The following is a 15,788-nucleotide window of genomic DNA, read 5'->3' on the forward strand; positions in this document are numbered from 1 at the left end:
TATCTCAACCCTAGTAAGTCTCAACAGAAAGGAATCCCTTTCCTTTCTACAGTTGTTTTCCATCAGAGGTCTTTTATTTGCTTTCTCTGTCCTTTTGCTCAATTGAGAACTTCAGGAAAGAATGGACAGGTCCTTTTTATAGAGCTAACCCTAACTGGATTCTATATTGCACAGAAGTATATTCTTTAAGGTCTCCAAACAAAACAAAAAATGCCTTCCAGATAATTTTAATGTTTGCACTTGGAGGTGCAACTTAACAGGGAGAATGTGAAATAAGAATGGGAAGGGGACATTAAGTATTTTCAGTAAATTGTTGCTTCTATCAGATTAAGACTATGTAGAATTTACTGTTGAATTCTGTGAATATTTTTTAAAGTATAGATGCTTTTTATTTTAGCTGAAGAAAATCTTAATTGTAAAAGTTCTGAACATCTTGTTTATTTTTTCCATGCTTATCTGAAAGTTGTTTACAACTCAATTTGCTTGATGTGTGTTGTTTTCGACAGGCTGGCTTCATGGGCGATAACAGACGACCCGGGACTCACGGCTGGGTTGTATGCAGTATCTCTTTATTCATGCAGGACGCAGCACAATCTATACCAAGCTAAGCTAAAACTAAAAACTACAATCTTGTCCTTATAAATATACTAGCCCAGTAGGGTGGGAACAGGATGCGACACAGAGAGGGTGGAGAGAAGAGTGACTGGTGAAAATCCGGGTATGACAAGGAGAGGGGGCAGAGCAGGCAAGAATTCTACCACAGAACCACCAATGCCCTGGAGGGAGGGTGGTGCTTGTTAACAGAGGTTATGTAAATAGAATACAGTGGTTATGTAAATAGAATGCAGTGTTAAGCAGGGGGGATTTAAACCAAATGAAACAGAAGGGGTTTTTAAAAGCATATCAACAGATGTGTGATTTCTCCCCTTCTTTTCCCAATCCAAATGAGTTTCTGATAATGAACTGGGTAAAAATCTTATTACTTTACAGGCCTTTTGAGTGTTGTAACTTAATATTTGGTACATGATAATTTGTTTTTAGTTCAAATACACACACAGTGTGGGGATGTGTGGCTAAAGTTCTATGGAAGAAATAATTTATCAGTGTCCACCACCTTGTACATACATAATGTAAAAGCTTAAACATATAGATAAATAATGAAATGCAAAAAGAAAAAAATCATATTCACTTGCCCTTTTTAAGCCTTCCTCTGAATATTTGGGTTTAAAAGAGGAGGTTCTCACCAATGTGCCCTGGAACCTAACCTCACCTCACCTCACCTCACCTCACCTCACCTCACCTCACCTCACCTCACCTCACCTCACTTCACCTCACCTCACCTCACCTCACTTCACCTCACTTCACCTCACCGTACCTCACCTCATCTTACCTTACCTCACCTCACCTCACCAGAGCCCTACTCCACTAGGGAAAAATAGAAACAGGTGGGAGATCAATCCCCAGCACCACAAGCCAGAATTGAGTAGTGCTCTGGTAAAAAAATAAACATTTAAAAAAAAAAAAAAGGGCAGAGGGTAGATAGCATAATGCTTATGCAAACAGACTCTCATGCCTGAGGCTTCAAAGTCTCAGGTTCAATTCCCCACACCACCATAAGCCAGAGATTTGTTTAAAAAAAATAAAGAGAGAAGATAAAAGGAAAAGAAAAGAAATAACCTGGGGGTATGGATCAACCATGTCCAGCAAAGAAGCAATTGAACCCCAAAAAGAATTTTAGATATATGCCCAGAGGGAAAGAAATGTTAGGGGGAAGGTGACCAGAGGGCTCTGAACTCCAATTCCATCAGGGCCAGGAAAGAGAAGGGGAAAAAAAGAAAAAATATTTGTAAGTAATAGCAGGTGTAGGTGTGACTTAGAAAAAAAAGAGAAGGCAGGGTCATAGAAGAAACAGGAAAATTTATATAATTGTAGATAGTTATAGAAATAATAGTCAATCCATATTTGTGACTTTGGGAAAACTACTGCAAACTCTGGTGGTGGGAATGGTATGGAACTATATACCTGTTATCTCATAATTTTGTAAATCAATATTAAATCACTAATACAGTTAAGTTAAAAAAAATTAAATTACATCTTAGAAAAACTCAGTGCTGAGGGGGTCAGGCAGTAGGTAGCACAGCAGGTTAAGCATACATGGCCTGAAGCGCAAGGATCCCTGTTTGAGTCCCTGGCTCCCCACCTGCAGAGGTTCAGGTTTGCTTCATAAGCGGTGAAGCAAGTCTGCAGGTGTTTATCTCTCTCTCCTCCTCCCTATCTTCCCCTCATCTCTCCATTTTTGTCTGTCCTATCCAACAACAATGACAGCAATAACAACAACAGTAACAACAATACTGATAAAACAAGGGCAACAAAAGGGGAAAGAAATGGCTTCCAGGAATGGTGGCTTCATGGTGCAGGCACCAAGCCCAGCAATAACCCTGGAGGCAAAAAAGAAAAACTCAGTGCTAACAGGAACGGACCTGAGTTGGGGGTGAAAGTGTTCTGCAGATACCTATCATAGAGAAATGAGACACTGTACCCATGTATCAACAACCATATTGTAAACCATTAATTGCCCAATAATTTTTTTTTAAAAGAGGAGGTCCATTGTTCATATCAATTCAAAATGCTGAGTTTGAGGGTCTTGAGCATTGGCAATCCTTTTGGCTTCCTGACCAGATAAGCTATTTCCCTTAGAATAGAAATAACTGAGCCACATCTTTGGTGATAGGAGTGGGAGGGGAGGCTATACTGTAAACCATTACTCAATAAAGCTATAGAGGTAGAAGTAAATAAATAAATTTTATTTAATTATTTATTTTGGATAAAGACATAGAGAAATTTGAGAGGGGCTGGGTGGTGGTGGTGCACCTGGTTCAATGCACATATTGCAGTGCACGAGGACCCGGGTTCAAAGCCCTGGACCCATCTGCAGGGGGAAAGCTTCACAGACAGTGGAACAATACTGCAGTGTCTCACTTTTCCTCTACATCTCCCCTTCCTCACCCAGTGTCTGTCCGTCTTTATCCACAAAAATTAAAAAAAGAAAAGAAAAAGATAAGAAAGAAAGAAAGAAAGACAAGGGGAAAGGAAAGGAAAGGAAAGGAAAGGAAAGGAAAGGAAAGGAAAGGAAAGGAAAGGAAAGGAAAGGAAAGGAAAGGAAAAGAAAAACTGAGTCAGTCTAAATTCTGGTATCCAGGACAGTGAATCATAGCTATTTCTTACAGATCCACGATAGTCTTCAATAAAGTGAGAATTACCTCTGCATATCTGGTTTCTTTAGTTCTAGAGGTTAGCAAACCTCTTTCTTTTCATATAGTTCCATGAGCATGTAAGATTGTGAAGTCATACCTAAAGTCTGTATAAATGGTAACTTTAGTTACCCCCTACACTTAACTGTAAGGCCTTTGTGAAGGCTCTAAGCTCAGAATTCTGAGCAGGTGTATGTGGTGGGAGGGCTTTGGACTCTAGGATTTTTTTTTTTTAAGCATTACTGTGGCATACCATGGCTTTTGAAATCCTTAGTCTCTGACACTGCTTCCATCTGTGAACTAGCTGGTTAAATCTGATGCTTCAGAATAAGCTTCTTCAATTATTTGCATATGGCCCTGAATAGGTCTTACTACTAAGCTCAGAAGCAGAATAGCCAGTTTTAAAGAAGACTTTGTCGGGGGTTGGGCAGTAGCACATGGCCCTAAGTTCAAGGACTGGTGTAAGTAGAGCCCCGGCTCCCCACCTGAAGGGAATCAATTCACGGGTGGTGAAGCAGGTCTGCAGGTGTCTATCTTTCTCTCCCCCTTGCTATCTCCCCTCTTCTCTCGATTTCTCTCTGTCCTATTCAACAGCAGTGAAAATAATAATAATGAGTCTTTTTAATACATAGTCTGAATCTTTGATATGTTGACTCTCTCAAAAGCCTAGTTTAAGTAGAACAGAAGCAACCGGTGGCACAGCTATATACAAGATATTGGGTATTATACAGCAAATCCTAACATAGGGATTTTTCAAAGTTAACCCAATTACCAAATAATGTGATGATAACAATAACTATCTATTGTCTTCTTAAACCCTAAGACAGCAGGAACCTCACATTTCCACTTTAAAGCCCATATTTTCCCCAGTCCTGGAACCTCAGGGTGGGGCACACTTTCCTGCATGTTTCTCTCAATTCATATCAAATAATGTTGCATCTGTCGATCCCAACCTAATCAACGCAATGACTGCCACCTCAGCATGCTTCACTTCAGACTGTGTCCAGAGACTTCAGGTGTGGAATGACAACCCTTCAGCTTCATTACTTGGGTGAGACCTTTCCTTTCATAGTACTGTCTAATTCCACTCTGTAGGACTATGTGAAAGCTTGATAGAGCTTAGGGGAGCTCTCCAATCCTCGGATGGAGGTCTGGAAAGACACCCCACTTGTTAGCCTCTCCCATATAGGGATGAGTTAAGAGGGAAAGCCTCCCAGACTCAGTTTCCCCTTGTTAGTCTCTCAAGCTCACAAAAGCCTGAACCCTCTCACACTTAAGTTTCCCCTGCGAGCAGGCCAAATGGCTGCCTGCTTGAGGGTTCACTCAAAGTTCATTATAGTCCTTCAAAGTTCACACATTCACTATAAGTTCACCTTTTGATCACATAAGAGAATGTACTTCATCACAAGCCTCGCCAGCACCCTGGCATTGAGACCACTACATTTTATTTCCTTGGCTTTGATATCTATGATTTACATCAAGCTTTGGCCTTCTTTGCTTTATCTCGACTTACTGGTTTTACCACTATGCTTTTCTTAATACCTTTGGATAATTAACATGCCCACATCATGGAGACTAATTGTTTTGACTTTTTGGTATCACATCAATTCTTGTCATTCTTACCCCTCCCCACCATAGGGGTAAGCTGACCTTTAAGAAACCTGTAATTTCTGACATATGTGAAAAATGTTCTTTGTTCTGTTTGCTATAAAGCCTTGTGTTTTACCCTGAGTAAACTAGAGTTTTATACTAGGATCTCTCCTGGCATTCTTATTGCATTGCAGAGTTCCTAGAACTTGCGACAAAAAAGCCTGTGGCTTACCTCCTGGTTGGAGGCACTCCACATGAGTGCCAGCACCATTCCAGAAACTTCACTTCTGAACAAAGTCCTAAAACCTAGATATAGACCAAGTCCCATGAGATAGAGCATATGTTCACACGTATCCATAAACTAGGGCAAAATATATACCTGTAAGCAAAAGTATACAATAGTCTGCAGTGAGTATACCCCAACACTTTATGTGCACTATTCCAGCCTTTAGGTCCATAATTGTTCAACTATTTTTTTGGATTTGTATGTTAACTCTCTTTTCAGCCACCAGGTTCCAGATGCCAGCATGATGCCAACCAGACTTTGCTGGACAGACAACCCCACCAATGTGTCCTGAAGCTCCGCTTCCCCAGAGACCCATCCTACTAGGGAAAGAGAGAGGCAGGCTGGGAATATGGATAGACCAGTCAACACCCATGTTCAGCAGGGAAGCAATTACAGAAGCCAGACCTTCCATCTTCTGCAACCCAGATAAAGAATGGGAAAGCTATCAGGAGAGGGGATGGGATATGGAGATCTGGTGGCAGGAACTGTGTGGAGTTGTACCCCTCCTATCCTATGGTTTTGTTAATGTCTCCTTTTTAAATTAATTAATTAATTAAAAAAATAATGACAACAAGGGCAACAAAATGGAAAAATGGCTCCTAGGAGCAGTGGATTCGTAGTGCAGGCATTGAGCCCTAGCAATAAACCTGGAGGGGAAATTAAAAAAAAGAATACATTGTCTTCAGTTTTGCATTTACTTTACAATAACAATAGGCACTGCCTGCTACTAAGTTTGCTTGGTATCTATTTAGTTTTCCACAAGTGAGACAAATACACCCTTTTGTTTAAATAGGGAAATATACAACCTGAAGTGTGTATAGTTGTAGATTGTCCCAGGATGAACTTTTCAGCTTCCTGCACAAAATCTCAAGTGGTAGCTACTCCTCATGGACAAACAGCCCATCCTTGTGTGTTGGTGTCCAGTTGTTTTGAGAAATAAGATACATGGAGCATGGATTCAGGGTAGTACTCCCGCCCCCCCAAATGTACTCCTTAATGTTTTCATACACAAATAGATCAAAAGGTTGATGCATATGTGGGAGTCCTGGGGATCATGGAATTAGTTGTTTCTCTTTTTATGGTTTGAAATGACTTCTGTTATTCAGAGGTTAAATCTAAAAGTTCATCTTTGCTGCTTTTCAGTGTCTCATAAAGGAGCTTTCTTGTAAACCCTAAACTTGGGATTCATATTTGGAAAAACCCACCTATTTCCTGGAATCTTCTGAGCTGCTTTAATCTAGTAGTAATGAAAATCTGGTCCATGGCTTCCTTCTAGTCAGGTAGGTGGGCCCTTTAACTTTTTAATAATTTAAAATTTTAAAACCTATTTATGTGACTGAAGGCTGTATTATCAGAATCTTTTGTCTTAGAGACATTGTACCCTCTTTCAAAAAGTTTAGAGTATGCCTCCTAGATCTATACTAATATATAAAATACATATTAACAAATCAATGTTTTTCTTCGTTTGTAATACATATGCTATTTTAATAAATAAATGTTAAATTTTGAATACTTTCTAGATTTACATAAAAGTTAGTGTTTTATTTTATTTTATTTTTTATTTATAAAAAGGAAGCATTGACTAAACCAGAGGGTAAGAGGGGTACAACTTCACACAATTCCTACCACCAGAACTCTGTATCCCATACCCTCCCCTGATAGCTTTCCTATTCTTTAACCCTCTGGGAGTAGGGACCCAAGATCATTGTGGGATGCAGAAGATGGAAGGTCTGGCTTCTGTAATTGCTTCCCCAATGAACATGGGTGTTGACAGGTCGATCCATACTACCAGCCTCTTTCTCTTTCCCTAGTGGGGAAGGGCTCTAGGTAGAGCTCCAGGACACATTGGTGGGGTTGTCTGTCCAGGGAAGTCTGGTTGGCATCATGCTAGTATCTGGAACCTGGTGGTTAAAAAGAGAGTTAACATACAAAGCCAAACAAATTGTTGACCAGTCATGGACCTAAAAGCTGGAATAGTGCAGATGAAGAGTTGGGGGCTTCTCCATTTTGTAGGTGTCGGGAAATTGTGAGGAGCCTCACAAAGCACCCTGCATTCCTGATACTATGGCCTATCTATATTATCATTGTTTTGCCAGAAAAATCCCCAGCCATTCCATTCCTTTGATCTATCTTCTTTCTACCCTCAAGACCCTCCCTGCATGTAGGGTAGTACTAATCTTACCAATTAAAACCCTCGCAACAGTTGCTAAGGAAGTTTCTACCTTCCCAGCCCCTTTCCTAGCCATTTCCGTTTCCGACTTGCCACTTCTGGGTCTGCCTTTTAAAAGCCTTGGCTCTCTGATCAATAAAGGTATTGCATTGCCTCACACCACGTGTTTGGTTCCTGAGCTATCTTCTTCGTGTCACTGATTGAGTAGCAGCCCAGGCTAGCTTAGGTCACATTCTTTGCAACCCAAAGAGTACACACCTGGGAAGAGGTACCCCCATGCTAGCCTGGCAAGTAGGCATATTTTAGTTAGTTATATTCCAAAGGGCCTGTGGCTATACTAGTGTTTTGTGTTTTTTTTTGTCTGAGCCTGAACTCTGATATGCAGGTGGATCCTAATTATTGTCTGGGGAGGTGATGTCATGGCTAAAAAAAGGACCAGAAAGCTGGATCAGGGAAAACAGTATAGCTCCCAAATATGGGAAAGGTGTATAAATATTGTTGACTGTAAATCCCATCGATTTGATGTGATCTGGGGCCCATATTCACCTTAGGAGCCTATGTGACCTCTGCATCCCTGTAGATCTGAGCTCACATTCTGTGGTCATATCTAGGAATGTTCCAAGCTGCCCCAGTATCAGGACTCATCTTCCTCAGGTGTAGCATAGAGTATGTTGTTCATCCTCCCTTCAGAGGATGGAACATTCTCTACCACTGTTGATCCAAGTTACAGTGGTATTACAGAGAACTTCCATGTACTATTCATTCAGCAGCAGCTTGCATTAATGTTCTCATCTTATGTTACCATGGGATATTTGTTAACAATTAATAAATCATCAGTGCCCATTATACTTGGATTAACATTTTTTTCTCCTGATTTCCTTTTTCCTCTTTTAATATCCAGTTCAAGATACCATATTGTATTTTCTTGTCATTTATACTTGGGCTCCTCTGTTCTGGGAAAATATCTTAGTCTTTCTTTATCTTTTCATGTTCTTAATAACAATAATTTCACATCTGTGTTTTCTCACCTTTAAACTGCTTTTTAAAATACCATCAAGGTAATACTGTATTACGGCTACATGCTCTTAATATCACATTAGTGGTGATGGTCACATGGATTACTTACAGTTGCTTACTTTTTATTTTTTTTATAAAATATCAAATTATCACCTGAAAGTATTTTCCTTCCACATTCCTTCACACAGTTTCAAACAGAACCCACTCAGTAGTTTCTTTGATCTCCTTTAAGAACCAAGAAACTGCTACTTTCTTCTTCAGGGTACAGATTATTTATTATTCACTCTTGTAACCAGGATTTTTTTTTTCTGGGGTTTTGAGTCTGCATGATTTTACCACTCCTAGTGTATTTTTTTTTCCCTTTTAGATAGAGGGTGGAGGAGAGACTCACTAGCACCCCTCTACTGCTCCTGACACCTCCCATAGAGTGGCCAGAGGCTCCAACCTGGTTCCTCACACATAGTAAACTGTGTACGTTACTGGGTGAGCTATCTCATGGGCCCGAGGTAGATATTTAAACATTCAGAATTTTTACTATCTAGAGATAAACAGGCACCACCACACCTGACACTATGTAGCGAAGTAAGGAACGTAACAAATGCTAGTTCAAGAAGGCTTGACTCTTTGGTAACCTTCAGGTAATAAAATTCACAAGAGGAGTTTGCAGAGATTATACATTGTAAAACTAAGAGAGTGCACTCAAAAGTTTAAAGTGGACCATAGACTCTCTGAAGGACCTGCTTAACTGACTTATGACCGGATTTTTTTTTTTTTTATTGTAATGAAACTCCAGCTACCAATGCAATCTCTCTCCACAGGCTTTATCAGAAATAGAAGGTGCATGAGGTTTTACTTGCTCCTTTCCAGCCAGGCTTACTCATCACATATATGATTCACTGCTAGTAATGCCTTTTTTTTTTCTCCTTTAAAAGAAATCGGTTGCTCAACAATTTGTTTGGCTTTGTATGTTAACTCTCTTTTCGGTCACCAGGTTCCAGATGTCATCAGGATGCCGGCCAGGCTTCCTTGGACTGAAGACCCCACCAATGTGTCCTGGACTTCTGCCTCCCCAGAGACCCACCCTAATAGGAAAGAGAGAGGCAGACTGGGAGTATGGACCGACCAGTCAAAGTCCATGTTCAGCGGGGAAGCAATTACAGAAGCCAGACCTTCCACCTTCTACAACACACAACAACTCTGGGTCCATGCTCCCAGAGGGATAGAGAGAGGGAAAGCTATCAGGGGAGGGGGTGGGATATGGAGATTGGCTGGTGGGAATTGTGTGGAGTTGTACCCCTCCTACCCTATTGTTTTGTTAATGAATCCTTTCTTAAATAAAAGAAAAATAAATAAATAAAAGTTAAATGTTCTCAAATTTCATCAGAAAAAAAAAAGAAATCGGAACACTTCAAATCACTGCAGTTCTTTGTCTTAAACACATTAGAAAAATGGGAAGGTAATTGTAGTCACGTGTCCACCCACATTAAAGCATTACAGAAAATGCAACAACTTTGTTAGTCTAGTGAAAATCCAGATACTGTTTGGGAAAATACTGTTCACATTAAACCTGCTTATTTTTGTAGGTTTATAAAAAGTGATCTCTAACAGTAAGCCATACTTCTTAAAGGAACTCTGAAGTTTAAGGGATGCTTTTACATTTGCTGCCTCATTTTTCCTACATATTTCCCTTGAGAGGATTGGGCTCTGATGCCTATTTTAAAAGTGAGAAAATTTAGAAACTGTATCCAAGATCTCATATCTTATTAGCTAAATTGCTTCTTTTTCTCATCAAAGATTGATGTTATGTATTTGCTTTTCTAAAGACTTTGTCCGCCCCCAACATGAGGAAAAGAACTTAAGTGATTAATTCAGAGAAAGGTGTGGCTGAAGGAAGAAAAAAGATTGAATAAGATATATACTGGGAGTCAGGCAGTAGCACCGGTGGCACGAAGCACAAGGACCAGCATAAGGAACCCAGTTCGAGCCCCCAGCTCCTCACCTGCGGGAGAGTGGCTTCATAGGCAGTGCTGCAGGTCTGCAGGTGTCTTATCTTTTTCTCCCCCTCTCTGTCTTCCCTTCCTCTCTCCATTTCTCTTTGTCCTATCCAACAACAATGATGTCAGTAACAACAACAACAATAATAACTACATCAGTAAAGAAGTCAACAAAAGGGAAAAATAAATTAAAAAATTATATATACTAACCCAGGTTCAAGCCCTTGGTCCCCACCTGGTGGGGGGAAGGTTCATAAGTAGTGAAGCAGTGCTGCAGGTGTTTCTCTTTTTACCTCTCTCTGTATCTCCCTCTCCCATCTCAATTTCTTTCTGTCCTATAAAATAAAAATCAAAAGAGATTATATGCTAATATTCATTATTTACTCCACAGTTGCTGTGTGCTAGAAAATACAGTTCTTAAACATTCCTGTAAAGCTATGTAATAATTCTCTCATTTTCATCTGAAGAAACAATGAATCAAGCCATCAAATTGCCTTTCATCTCTTACTTCGCTAAGCATAATCACCTCATAACCCAGTCTTAATGGTTTAAAATAATAAGAAAGTGTCTTGTAGATATCTGTCATGGGGAAAGGAGAACCTGTACCTATGTGTTAATTGTACTGTAAACCGTTAAGGCTCCAGAAAAAACTGGGTAGAAATTAAAAAAAATACTTTTTTGCTCCAGCAGAACCCAATATAATAGCCTCTGCTTTGCCACCATTTTGCTACTGTTTTATGCTAGAGACTTAAAAAAAATAATTTTCTGTTTTTTTCAAACATGAATCTTTTGTTTATTTATTAGATAGAGACAGGGAGAAATCTAGAGGGGTAGGGAGATATAGAGAAGAAGAAATAGAAATACCTGCAGCCCTGCTTTACCACTCCTGAAACTTTCCTCCAGCAAGTGGGGAACAGGGCCTTGAACCTGGTCCTTGTGCACTCTGATGTGTGCTTAGTCAGGTGCACCACCAACTGGCCCCAACTCTGCTAGAAACTTTGGATGCTCCTGTTCGAAATGATGTTGCTGGGCAGAGGCAATATCTTAATGAAATATGTTACACTTCAGTGCTTGAGGGCCAAAGTTCAAATCCCTGCACTGACATATGCCAGAATTGCTACTCTGATCTCTGTATTATAAAATAAATAAACGAACAGCTCAGATAATGTGATGTTCTGCCATGTGTATAGCTCAGGTTCAAATTTGACCTCCCAGCATCCTGGAGGAAGCTTCAGTGCCATGGCTTCCTCTCTTTCTCTGTCATTCTGTCTTTCTGTCTGAAAAAAAAAGCCAGCCTAGAGTTGTGTAGCCCAAGAGACAGCGATCAATGTCTTTTGAAAAAAAATTACTTATTTTGGGGCCACGTGGTGATACACCTGGTCGAGTGAACAAGGACCTAGGTTCAAGACCCCAGGCCTCATCTTCAGGGGGATACTTCACAAAAAAGTGCAACAGTGCTGTAGGTATCCATCCCTCTTTCTCACTTCATCTCTATCACCCCCTTCCCACTTATTTCCCTGTCTTCCTATAATCAGTCAATCAATCAGTACTTTAAAAGTATTGTTCATATTGTTAATAAAGGTTTTGTAGGCAATCCTAAATTGGATTTCAGCCTGGCTTCCTCTGAATTATAGCTATATTAGCTTGATATTGAAATTAATACAAGTTTTCTGGGCACAGTAAGTTTTCATGAAGCAGATACGGAAGTGGATGATTTAACTTCTGCTATTAATACATTTTCCAGAGTCCAATCCTAAGGACATTTTTGGCCACCAGAGAGACTAGGAGACATAATGAGGCTGTTAACTCAGTAGGGGAGAAATATATTTTGGTGAACATGTAATAGTCTGCCATATAAAGTAACTTATCCAAAGTCATGCAGGTAATAATTGACAGAGTCAAAAGTTTAAATTGGTTTTGATCCAAAGTCAATGCTATTTTTACTCAATTATATTTCTTCTAGATAATTTTACAATAAAATTCAGTTTTATTATTTTCAGTGATTGTTCATATTTTCCATGGAAATATCAAATACAAATTTATGTACACATTCATATATAATGTCACTTTAGTAGTGATAAGTGATTACTTAAGCCTTACTCCTCTAGTCTACCAAGTTCCTTCTTAAGTTGCCACATTGACCCTTTGTATGTGATTTTATCTGAGACTCCCAAGTGTGTGAGTCTCATATGCTCTAAACATATGTGCCAATAAACAACAACTACATTGCTTTTCCTTTTCAAATCACCAGTGATGAGTAGTCATCAGTTCTTCAAGAAGAAGGAAGACTTTTCTTTTTATCTTTCCTTCTATTTTGTTGACTACTGGATCATCTAGTAAGAAAAAAGCCACCACTCCTCCATCTTCAGTTTTGGTTAATATCTTTGGGTTTGCTAGAAAAACAGATCCTAGAAGGCATGTGTCTACCTTTCCCAGTACTTACTGCTCCATTGTAGATTCCTTCCGGCTAAGAATCCCTAAAACTCAACCCAGGTAAATGTTTTCCTGCCTTTCCCATCAATCCAGTTTACATGTTCACAGTTTCCAGTTCACCTTATGAGTAGCTTTCACCTGGGTTTCCCACTGTTGAAGGATACACAACACCAGAATTGAGATAACATAGTGCTTAGTAAATGCTCTTAGGAGACTAATTTTGATAAACCAGTTAAAACTGCATATTTGGGGGGAAAAGAAGAGTGCCTTGTAATTGGCATATCAATCATTTGAAATTGGAATCTTGCAGTTACTTAAAGCTATTTTCCTCTCATAAGCATTTTACAAATTTGCTCTGACATGCTGTTTATGCAATTAATAAAGGTTTTATAGGTAATCCAAAAATAGGTTTCACTGTAGCTTCTGAGTTATAGCAAATTTTAGATGGATGTTCACAGTAATACACGTTTTCTGGGTAGTTTACATATCAGCGTTTTTCCCTCCTTATTGGGGGGATTAATGGTTTACAGTCAACAGTAAAATACAGTAGTTGGTAAATACAAAATATTTGTTAGTTTCCTGCAAAACACTCTACCCCCCCCCACACACACACCTATATATGTGAAGACTGAAGTTTACATACTCTTCAAAAAAATGTCAGGGGGACATGACCGAGGGTGAGAGAGGGAAGTCTTATATTCCCTGTAGACTCACCCCTGTGCCTGTGCTCTTTAAATGAATAGACCTTCAACCGGATAATCTATTAATCCCAGCCATTTAATGATCAATAACTGTTTTTGAATGAGTGCTCTATGAAGGTGGTCAATATTCATCACGAAGATGGCTGAAATGGACTCCAGCCACATATCGATGTGGTCTAATTCAGAGAAGAGTACAGTGAAAGCTCAGTGCAAGCCCAAACTTGGGCAGTGTATTTGAGATAACATTTCTTCCTTCCAGAAAATGGATGTAAAATCTTCCTCAAAACTGATGTACCCAGCTATGATAACACTTCACCTGAACCTGTTCTTTCTAAGTTTGGAATTTTTTAAATCTCCACTTCCCTATCCGTGACATATTCTTACTTCAACATGTATGGAGCCATGTCTGGTTTCTCAGGTAAATTTTTCATTTGTTGACATATTTTTGGACTCGGTTGAAAACTGTTTCATTGACTATTTCATACCTCTCTTGCCTTGATTAAAAAAAAAAAAAGAGTTGATCCTTACAGATGCACATCTCATTTAGAAGACAGTATCTCAGGCTGAATAAATAGGAGTTTATATCATCACAGTAGAGATGACAGACACATTTAGATAGGTGTCCCCAGACAGCCATGGTCAAATCATACTGAGGGCCCCATCTATCAGTGCAAGTCCATAGAGACCCAATTCTGGTACAAACTTTATAGATTGTTTATTTCCCTAAGCGTAGACCTGATCCATCCTAAGGACATTTCAGAGAATAGTCAGAAATGTGCTGGGTTTCTTAGAAATAAAGAACTAAGAACCAAGAATGCTTCATCTGGGCTCTGAGAAAAGATCACTGTGAATAAGTTCTTAAAAGCCACCTCTATAGAAAATTAATGATTTCTTTTAACAAAAGGGTAAGAATTCAAGTGTGTTGTGGGTCCTGGATTAAGTTTCAAGCACACTTGACATGGCAATTACAAAAGGTCGGACAGTTATGAAAGAAAGGGCTCCCAAGTGTTTGTTTCTTTTTTTTTTTCTTTCCCCATATAGCAAACAGAATTGTTTTTACCTCTGTTTCAATGGCTGGCAGAGCTGGAAAAAGTCAGGGGTGAGCAGGAAGTTGGAGCCCCTGCATTAGAGTTGGGCTTCAAAAAAAAGCAGAAGGGGGGGTGGAGTTTTGCCAAGTTGAAAGAAACAGCAACTCAGCAAAGTCAACCAGCTAGTTCCCCAAGGAGACCCAGGTTCTGGCCTTACATGCTTCAAAGCTTTGTGTCCTAGAAGAAGACTCTCTGTCCCCCTTGTACTTTCATTGGTTGTACAGTCACACTCAGGCAAAGAGCTCTGACACCAAGAGACCACTTGGGTTTTTCTGACTTTCATAATGGAAGAGGCTCTACAGTCAACTATGTTTTCAAATGAGTTGCCAAGAAAATGTGTTTTAAAGATAGCTAATACTAGCAAGGAAATATGACTGGCAATAATGGCAAATCAAACTTTGATTTAGCCTCTGAATACAGTCTGTTGAGCAATTTCAGAACAAGTGTATGTGCAACATTGAGGTTTCACAGTCTTTGCCTGGTTCACTCAAGAGTGTGGGGAAAGCACTCTGCAAATTGTTGATTCTTCAGGATGTGGTTAGGTAGCTGGAGGGTTTTCAATGCCCTTGCTTCTCCTCCTCCTGTGCTTTAGCCATTTCATCACTTATTAGTGCTTCCACCAGAATGAAGAGGATATAAAATCCCAATCATCCTGTTAACAGCCTTCTAAGAGATATGCTGAGGGAAGAAAGGAAAACCATTGGCTGCAATGACATTTGCAGGTTATCTATGGATTTCATTTATGATTTCTGCAGGAGTAACCTGATCATTTGGCATTGGCTCTCTGTTGTTAGTTGAGAACAGCAGCTTTGATGACAGCAACCTTATAAATATACACTAAGGTTTCTGTAATAGGTGGTTCTATGTCTAGAACCATGACTTTTAGAAATAAGGATGCAGGCAGAGATTTTATGAATAGAAACAAAGGAAGAAAGAAAGAAAGGAAAGAAAAAAGGAAAGAAGAAGAACAAAGAAAAGAAAGCTGCTAGAATGTAAAACTTCTGAGGCTATGAAATATATTCTATATCCTACATCTTATAATATATAGTTATGACATATGAGAAATATGTAGTATTTGACATATATGTTTATAAGTATATGTTCTATATATATACAAAGTGTGTGTATGAGAGAGAGAGGGATGGCAGGAACTTTTATTATTTCAATTAATATATTTAAAAAAATCTTTATTTGTTTATTATTGGATAGATATGGAGAGAAGTTGAGAGGGGAAGGGAGATAGGAAGGGAGAAAGAGA

Source organism: Erinaceus europaeus, chromosome 5 (genome assembly GCF_950295315.1).
Source record: "Erinaceus europaeus chromosome 5, mEriEur2.1, whole genome shotgun sequence".
Taxonomy (NCBI): Eukaryota; Metazoa; Chordata; class Mammalia; order Eulipotyphla; family Erinaceidae; genus Erinaceus; species Erinaceus europaeus.